The sequence below is a fragment of the Bombina bombina genome, chromosome 4 (assembly GCF_027579735.1).
Source record: "Bombina bombina isolate aBomBom1 chromosome 4, aBomBom1.pri, whole genome shotgun sequence".
Lineage (NCBI taxonomy): Eukaryota > Metazoa > Chordata > Amphibia > Anura > Bombinatoridae > Bombina > Bombina bombina.
The window spans coordinates 148,448,541-148,456,110 of NC_069502.1; positions in this window are offsets into that span (position 1 = coordinate 148,448,541).

Here is a 7,570-nt window from a genome sequence, read left to right on the forward strand (position 1 = left end):
GTCATTTAAGGAATTTGATAATTTTGCTTTATATGTTGTTTTTTCTATTACATATTGCAAGATGTCACAACCTGACCCTGGATCAGAATCTACTTCTGGAAAGACGCTGCCTGATGCTGGTTCTACCAACGTTAAGTGCATTTGTTGTAAACTTTTGGTAACTGTTCCTCCGGCTGTAGTTTGTGTTAGTTGTCATGATAAACTTTCTAATGCAGATAGTGTCTCCATTAGTAATAATCCTTTACCTGTTGTTTTTCCTTCAACATCTAATGTTCAGGATGTCCCTGTTAATGTAAAATAATTTGTTTCTAATTCTATTAGGAAGGCTCTGTCTGTTATTCCTCCTTCCAGTAAACGTAAAAGGTCTTTTAAAACTTCTCATATTTCAGATGAATTTTTAAGTGACCGCCATCATTCTGACTTATCTGTTTCTGATGAGGATCTATCTGGTTCAGAAGATTCTGCTTCAGATACTGACACTGATAAATCTTCATATTTATTTAAGATGGAGTTTATTCGTTCTTTACTTAAATAAGTGTTGATTGCATTAGATATGGAGGAGTCTAGTCCTCTTGATACTAAATCTACTAAGCGTTTAAATTCAGTTTTTAAACCTCATGTAGTTATTCCAGAAGTTTTTCCAGTTCCTGATGCTATTTCAGAAGTAATTTCTAGGGAATGGAATAGTCTGGGTACTTCATTTACTCCTTCTCCAAGGTTTAAGAAATTGTACCCTGTGCCATCTGATAGATTAGAATTTTGGGACAAAATCCCTAAAGTTGATGGGGCTATCTCTACTCTTGCTAAACGTACTGGAACGGGGTCTGGGGTTATACTCAAATCTATTCATTGTACCAAAGAAGGAGAATTCCTTCAGACCAGTTCTGGATCTAAAAATATTGAATCGTTATGTAAGGATACCAACATTCAAAATGGTGACTATAAGGACTATTCTGCCTTTTGTTCAGCAAGGGCATTATATGTCTACAATAGACTTACAGGATGCATATCTTCATATTCCAATTCATCCAGATCACTATCAGTTCCTGAGATTCTCTTTTCTAGATAAGCATTACCAGTTTGTTGCCCTTCCGTTTGGCCTAGCAACAGCTCCAAGGATCTTTTCAAAGGTTCTCGGTGCCCTTCTCTCTGTAATCAGAGAACAGGGTATTGCGGTATTTCCTTATTTGGACGATATCTTGGTACTTGCTCAGTCTTTACATTCTGCAGAATCTCACACAAATCAACTTGTGTTGTTTCTTCAAAGACATGGTTGGAGGATCAATTTACCAAAGAGTTCCTTGATTCCTCAGACAAAGGTAATCTTTTTGGGTTTTCAAATAGATTCAGTGTCCATGACTTTGTCTCTAACAGAAAAGAGACGTCTGAAGTTGGTTTCAGCTTGTCGAAACCTTCAGTCTCAATCATTCCCTTCAGTAGCTTTGTGCATGGAAATTCTAGGTCTCATGACTGCTGCATCGGACGCGATCCCCTTTGCTCGCTTTCACATGAGACCTCTCCAGCTTTGTATGCTGAACCAGTGGTGCAGGGATTATACAAAGATATCACAATTAATATCCTTAAATCCCAATGTTCGAACTTCTCTGACTTGGTGGTTGAATCACCATCGTCTAATTCAAGGGGCCTCTTTTGTTCGTCCAACCTGGACTGTGATCTCAACAGATGCGAGTCTTTCAGGTTGGGGAGCTGTATGGGGATCTCTGACAGCGCAGGGGGTTTGGGAATTTCAGGAGGCGAAATTACCAATCAACATTTTGGAACTCCGTGCGATTTTCAGAGCTCTTCAGTTCTGGCCTCTTCTGAAGAGAGAATCGTTTATTTGTTTTCAGACAGACAATGTCACAACCATGGTATATGTCAATCATCAAGGTGGGACTCATAGTCCTCTGGCTATGAAAGAAGTATCTCGGATACTTGTATGGGCGGAATCCAGCTCCTGTCTAATCTCTGCGGTTCACATCCCAGGTGTAGACAATTGGGAAGCGGATTATCTCAGTCGCCAGACATTACATCCGGGTGAATGGTCTCTTCACCCAGAGGTATTTCTTCAGATTGTTCAAATCTGGGGACTTCCAGAAATAGATCTGATCGCCTCTCATCTAAACAAGAAACTTCCCAGGTATCTGTCCAGATCCAGGGATCCTCAGGCGGAAGCAGTGGACGCGTTGTCGCTTCCTTGGAATTATCAACCTGCTTATATCTTTCCGCCTCTAGTTCTTCTTCCAAAAGTGATTTCCAAAATTCTAATGGAACATTCGTTTGTATTGCTGGTGGCTCCAGCATGGCCTCACAGATTTTGGTATGCGGATCTCGTTTGGATGGCAAGTTGCCAACCTTAGACACTTCCGTCAAGTCCAGTCCTTCTATCTCAAGGCCCATTTTTCTATCAGGATCTCAAATCATTAAATTTGAAGGTATGGAGATTGAACGCTTGATTCTTAGTCATAGAGGTTTCTCTGACTCAGTGATTAATACTATGATAAAGGCTCGTAAGCCTGTGTCTAGAAAGATTTATTACCGAGTCTGGAAGACTTACATTTCTTGGTGTTCTTCTCATAAATTCTCTTGGCATTCTTTTAGAATTCCTAGGATTTTACAGTTTCTTCAGGATGGTTTGGATAAGGGTTTGTCTGCAAGCTCTTTGAAAGGTCAAATCTCTGCTCTTTCTGTTCTTTTTCACAGAAAGATTGCTAATCATCCTGATATTCATTGTTTTGTACAGGCTTTGGTTCGTATCAAGCCTGTCATTAAGTCAATCTCTCCTCCTTGGAGTCTTAATTTGGTTCTGATTGCTTTACAGGCTCCTCCGTTTGAACCTATGCATTCTCTGGAAATTAAATTACTTTCTTGGAAAGTTCTGTTCCTTTTGGCCATCTCTTCTGCTAGAAGAGTTTCTGAGTTATCTGCTCTTTCTTGTGAATCTCCTTTTCTGATTTTTCATCAGGATAAGGCAGTGTTGCGGACTTCATTTAAAATTTAACCTAAGGTTGTGAATTCTAACAACATTAATAGAGAAATTGTTGTCCCTTCATTGTGTCCTAATCCTAAGAATTCTATGGAGAGATCTTTACATTCTTTGGATGTAGTAAGAGCTTTGAAATATTATGTTGAAGCTACTAAAGGTTTTAGAAAGACTTCTAGTCTATTTGTTATCTTTTCTGGTTCCAGGTTAAAGTCTTTGATTCATCGTGCTTATGTAGAGTCGGGTAAGTCCCCGCCTCAAAGGATAACGGCTCATTCTACTAGGTCAGTTTCTACTTCCTGGGCTTTTAGGAATGAAGCTTCTGTTGATCAGATTTGCAAAGCAGCAACTTGGTCTTCTTTGCATACTTTTACTAAATTCTACCATTTTGATGTTTTTTCTTCTTCTGAAGCAGTTTTTGGTGGAAAAGTACTTCAGGCAGCTGTTTCAGTTTGATTCTTCTGCTTATAATTTCAGTTTTTTTCATTATAAGATTAAAACTTTTTGATTTGGGTTGTGGATTATTTTTTCAGCGGAATTGGCTTTCTTTATTTTATCCCTCCCTCTCTAGTGACTCTTGCGTGGAAGTTCCACATCTTGGGTATCTGCTATCCCATACGTCACTAGCTCATGGACTCTTGCTAATTACATGAAAGAAAACATAATTTATGTAAGAACTTACCTGATAAATTCATTTCTTTCATATTAGCAAGAGTCCATGAGGCCCACCCTTTTTTGTGGTGGTTATGATTTTTTTGTATAAAGCACAATTATTCCAATTCCTTATTTTTGATGCTTTCGCTCCTTTCTTATCACCCCACTTCTTGGCTATTCGTTAAACTGAATTGTGGGTGTGGTGAGGGGTGTATTTATAGGCATTTTGAGGTTTGGGAAACTTTGCCCCTCCTGGTAGGAATGTATATCCCATACGTCACTAGCTCATGGACTCTTGCTAATATGAAAGAAATGAATTTATCAGGTAAGTTCTTACATAAATTATGTTATATATATATATATATCTCAACATGCAGAAAGCAATACACTTTAATTTCAGTTGAATTGCACATGCAGCCAGCAAGAGACATTTGGGAATAAAATCTTGAAATCTATTCTCTGTTTTAGTGCTTTTGCTTGCTTCCTGAATCCTATCATAAACACATTCCCTCTCCCTCCCTTATCACATCGGCAGGAGTTGCAGTCAGATTGTGTGGAATGTCTGTGATCAGGCAGCTTGATTTATATTTGTGTACAGCCTGATCACTGTTTTATGTGAGTCGTGAAAGTAACTAACACTGAATCCCCATGTAAAGCTTATACTTACTACAAACCAACAAAGATTACATACACTGTGTATCTGTCTGTCTTTTTGTATCTGTCAGTCTATCTATCTGTCTATCTATCTATCTATCTATCTATCTATCTATCTATCTATCTATCTATCTATCTATCTATCTATCTATCTATCTATCTATCTGTATATCTATAATCTATTTATCTATAATCTATCTATATCTATCTATATCTGTATATCTTTCTATGTATACCTACCTGTATATCTGTATGTCTATATCTGTCTGCCTGTCTGTATCTGTATAGCTGTATGTCTGTCTACCTCTGTCTATTGATTTGTACGTACGTATGTATGTATGTGTATATATATATATATATATATATATGTGTGTGTGTGTATATATATATATATATATATATATATATATATATATATATATATATATATATATATATATATATATATATATATATATAAATATGTGTGTGTCCATGAAAATGCACTCACTACTTGCAATCTTGGGTGCACAAACAGCTATTATGAAAGCACTCACAGGTCTTATATAGAAAATGAACTTTTATTTATTTATCCATGTAATAAAGTCAACATTTTGGCCTTTGTCAAGACATTCACAATCTACAAAACCACAGTTTTTTTGTCATTTATGGTTCTAATAATTTATAGTGTATGATTAAAAAACAAATGGGGTAAGAGGGCTGCTTTGTTTTAAAAATTCAGGGGCCTATTTTCAGTTCCAATCTGGCCCTGAGACCAAATACCATTGGCATCCCAAAAATTATGCTTGAGTCCTTAAGTTTAGGGTCTCAGACCCCTGAGCCCTATATTCATCCTTCAAACTTTTGGTTTGTAAACTTGGCATGAGGGGGTTGACACATGTAGGAAACGCTATTTTGCTACCTTAAGACAAAGGGTGTACTAAATGCTGGTTGTGTGGTCTTCTTGTACTCTAGTATTTATGGAATGACAGTTATTATAAGTGTAGAAGACAGAGCAATTCATTCACGCTGTATGTGGAGATTAACTAATGTGCTGTGGAAGCATTATATAATTTAAATACAGTCACCTTGCACTTTATTATTTAGGGCCCATACTGAGACAAATATGGAAGGTGATGTTAAGTTTGATGGTTTGACCGGGTTGAGATAAGATTGTGTGTGGGTGTATCTGTGTGTGAGTGAGTGTGTTTATGTAAGTATGTCTGTGTGTTTGAGTGTGTATATGTGTTTTGTGAGTATATCTGTGTGTGTTAGTGTGTCTGTGTGTGCAAATGTGTTTGTGTGAGTTTCTGTGTGAATTTTCTGTTTTTGTAGCGGGGGCCCAATCAAAGATTTCTAGTGGTGGCCCTGGTTGGTATAGCCCCATTATATTATTGCAGTGCTAAGGTTGCAGTAGCTTGACATTTATAAAACACTTGTCTATGTATGTGGTAGTATGTCTCTTTATATGAGTGTGTGTGTATGTATGTGTGAGTATCCTTTACATTCATATAAAACTGAAAGCAACCCTAACTGAAATATCAAAGTATATAGGAACATTACATGCATGTATATATGTGAGTGAGTGTCTGAGTATGTATGTATGTATGTGTGTGAGTATATGTGTGAGCGTCTGTGTGTCTGTGTTTGTGTGTGTGTGTATTTCACCAATTAATTGCTGTATTGTAAAAGATCTGCATAGAACATTGATTTTATCTTTTATTTACATGTTTGTATGGAAATGTGCATTGTTTTACAGTCTAGGGACACACCATAAAAATATTTTGTAACATGTTATGTTATTTTCATTGATGTGGCCATGCTCAGTAGCTGATGCCTTAGAAAGTGTGCATATAAAAATACTGTGAACAATTTTATAATGGAAGTCAATTTGGAAAGTCTCTTAGACCTGCATACCCTTCCTGAATCAGAGCAACACCAGGACATGGGATCATGACCTGAAGCTGGAGGATAGTAGGTTCAGGGATAGTTTATAAAAGCATTTCTTCACAGAAAGGGTAGTTGATTCACAGAATAGACAAAAGTGAACTGAAGCTTTCTGGGATATGCTTATCTGCCATCAGAATCTTGTATTGTCAGTATTTGTTTACAATTAAAGCAAAAAAGAGTAGACATTAGTTGTCAGGAATAAAGTCCCCCCCCCCCCAGGTGAAGCACAAACTACTATATTACTAATATTATATACTACTACAATGGGCTCTTTAATTCTATTTTATGTTCTTTGGGATAATATCTGGTGGTGTAGTACTGTGTATGTTTTGTTTCTGTAGTCTGTATGCGTGTGTTTTAACGCATGCTACTCATTGTGCAACCTGCTAATTTAAATGTAAATTTAAGCTACCTCTATTAGAATCTTATATGTGCGTCTCGGGCGTTTCATAGCCAATGCCTCACCAACCTCTGACTTCACCGCACGTCACTGGTTAATGGGGCTATCTCTACTCTTGCTAAACATACTACTATTCCTATAGCAAATAGTATTTATTTTTTTCCTTCAGGTGGGAAACTTGTATCTTATTTAAGGAAAATTATTTATTTTCAGGTACTTTTCTTAGACCTGTAATTTATTTGGCTGATGTTGCAACTGCTTCAACTTTCTGGTTGGATACTTTAGTGCAACAAGTATCGGATTATGATTTGTTTAACATTGTTAAGTTGATCAACATGCTAATAATTTCATTTGTGTCGTCATTTTTTTGATATTTTCGCAAATGAGGTGTAATCTATGTCTTTAGCTATTTTAGCTAGAAGAACTTTATGATTTCAATCTTGGAATGCTAATTTGATTTCTAAATTCCATATTTCTTTTTTTCCAAGGTAATCAATTATTTGGTTCACAATTGGATTCAATTCTTCAACTGTTACTCTGGGCTTCAAGATTGAGTTCTAAGACTAAATTTTAAGCTTATATTAGTTTTTGTTCTTACTAAGGAACGGAATCCTAAATTCTTCCCCAAGTAACATGTTTATAATTGGAAGTTTTCTTCATTCAATTTAAGCCATTTAAAAGATCAAAGTCAGCTCCCCAAATTTGCATGTACGTGCGGTTCTTATTCCAGCTTAGCTGGTAAGGGGCAGGTTAAGACTTTTTTTTAAATTTGTTTGGTTCAATTCAGTCCAAACTTCTTAGATTTGGGTACAGAATAGGATTCAGAGTAAAACCGTCTGTGAGAAGTCTTTTTTTCTCTAACATATTCCAGCTATTATAGTAAGGCTCACACTTTCCTGAAGTGTGTTTCAGACCTGTATGTATTGGGTACTTGTGAAGCGCGGCTGGTC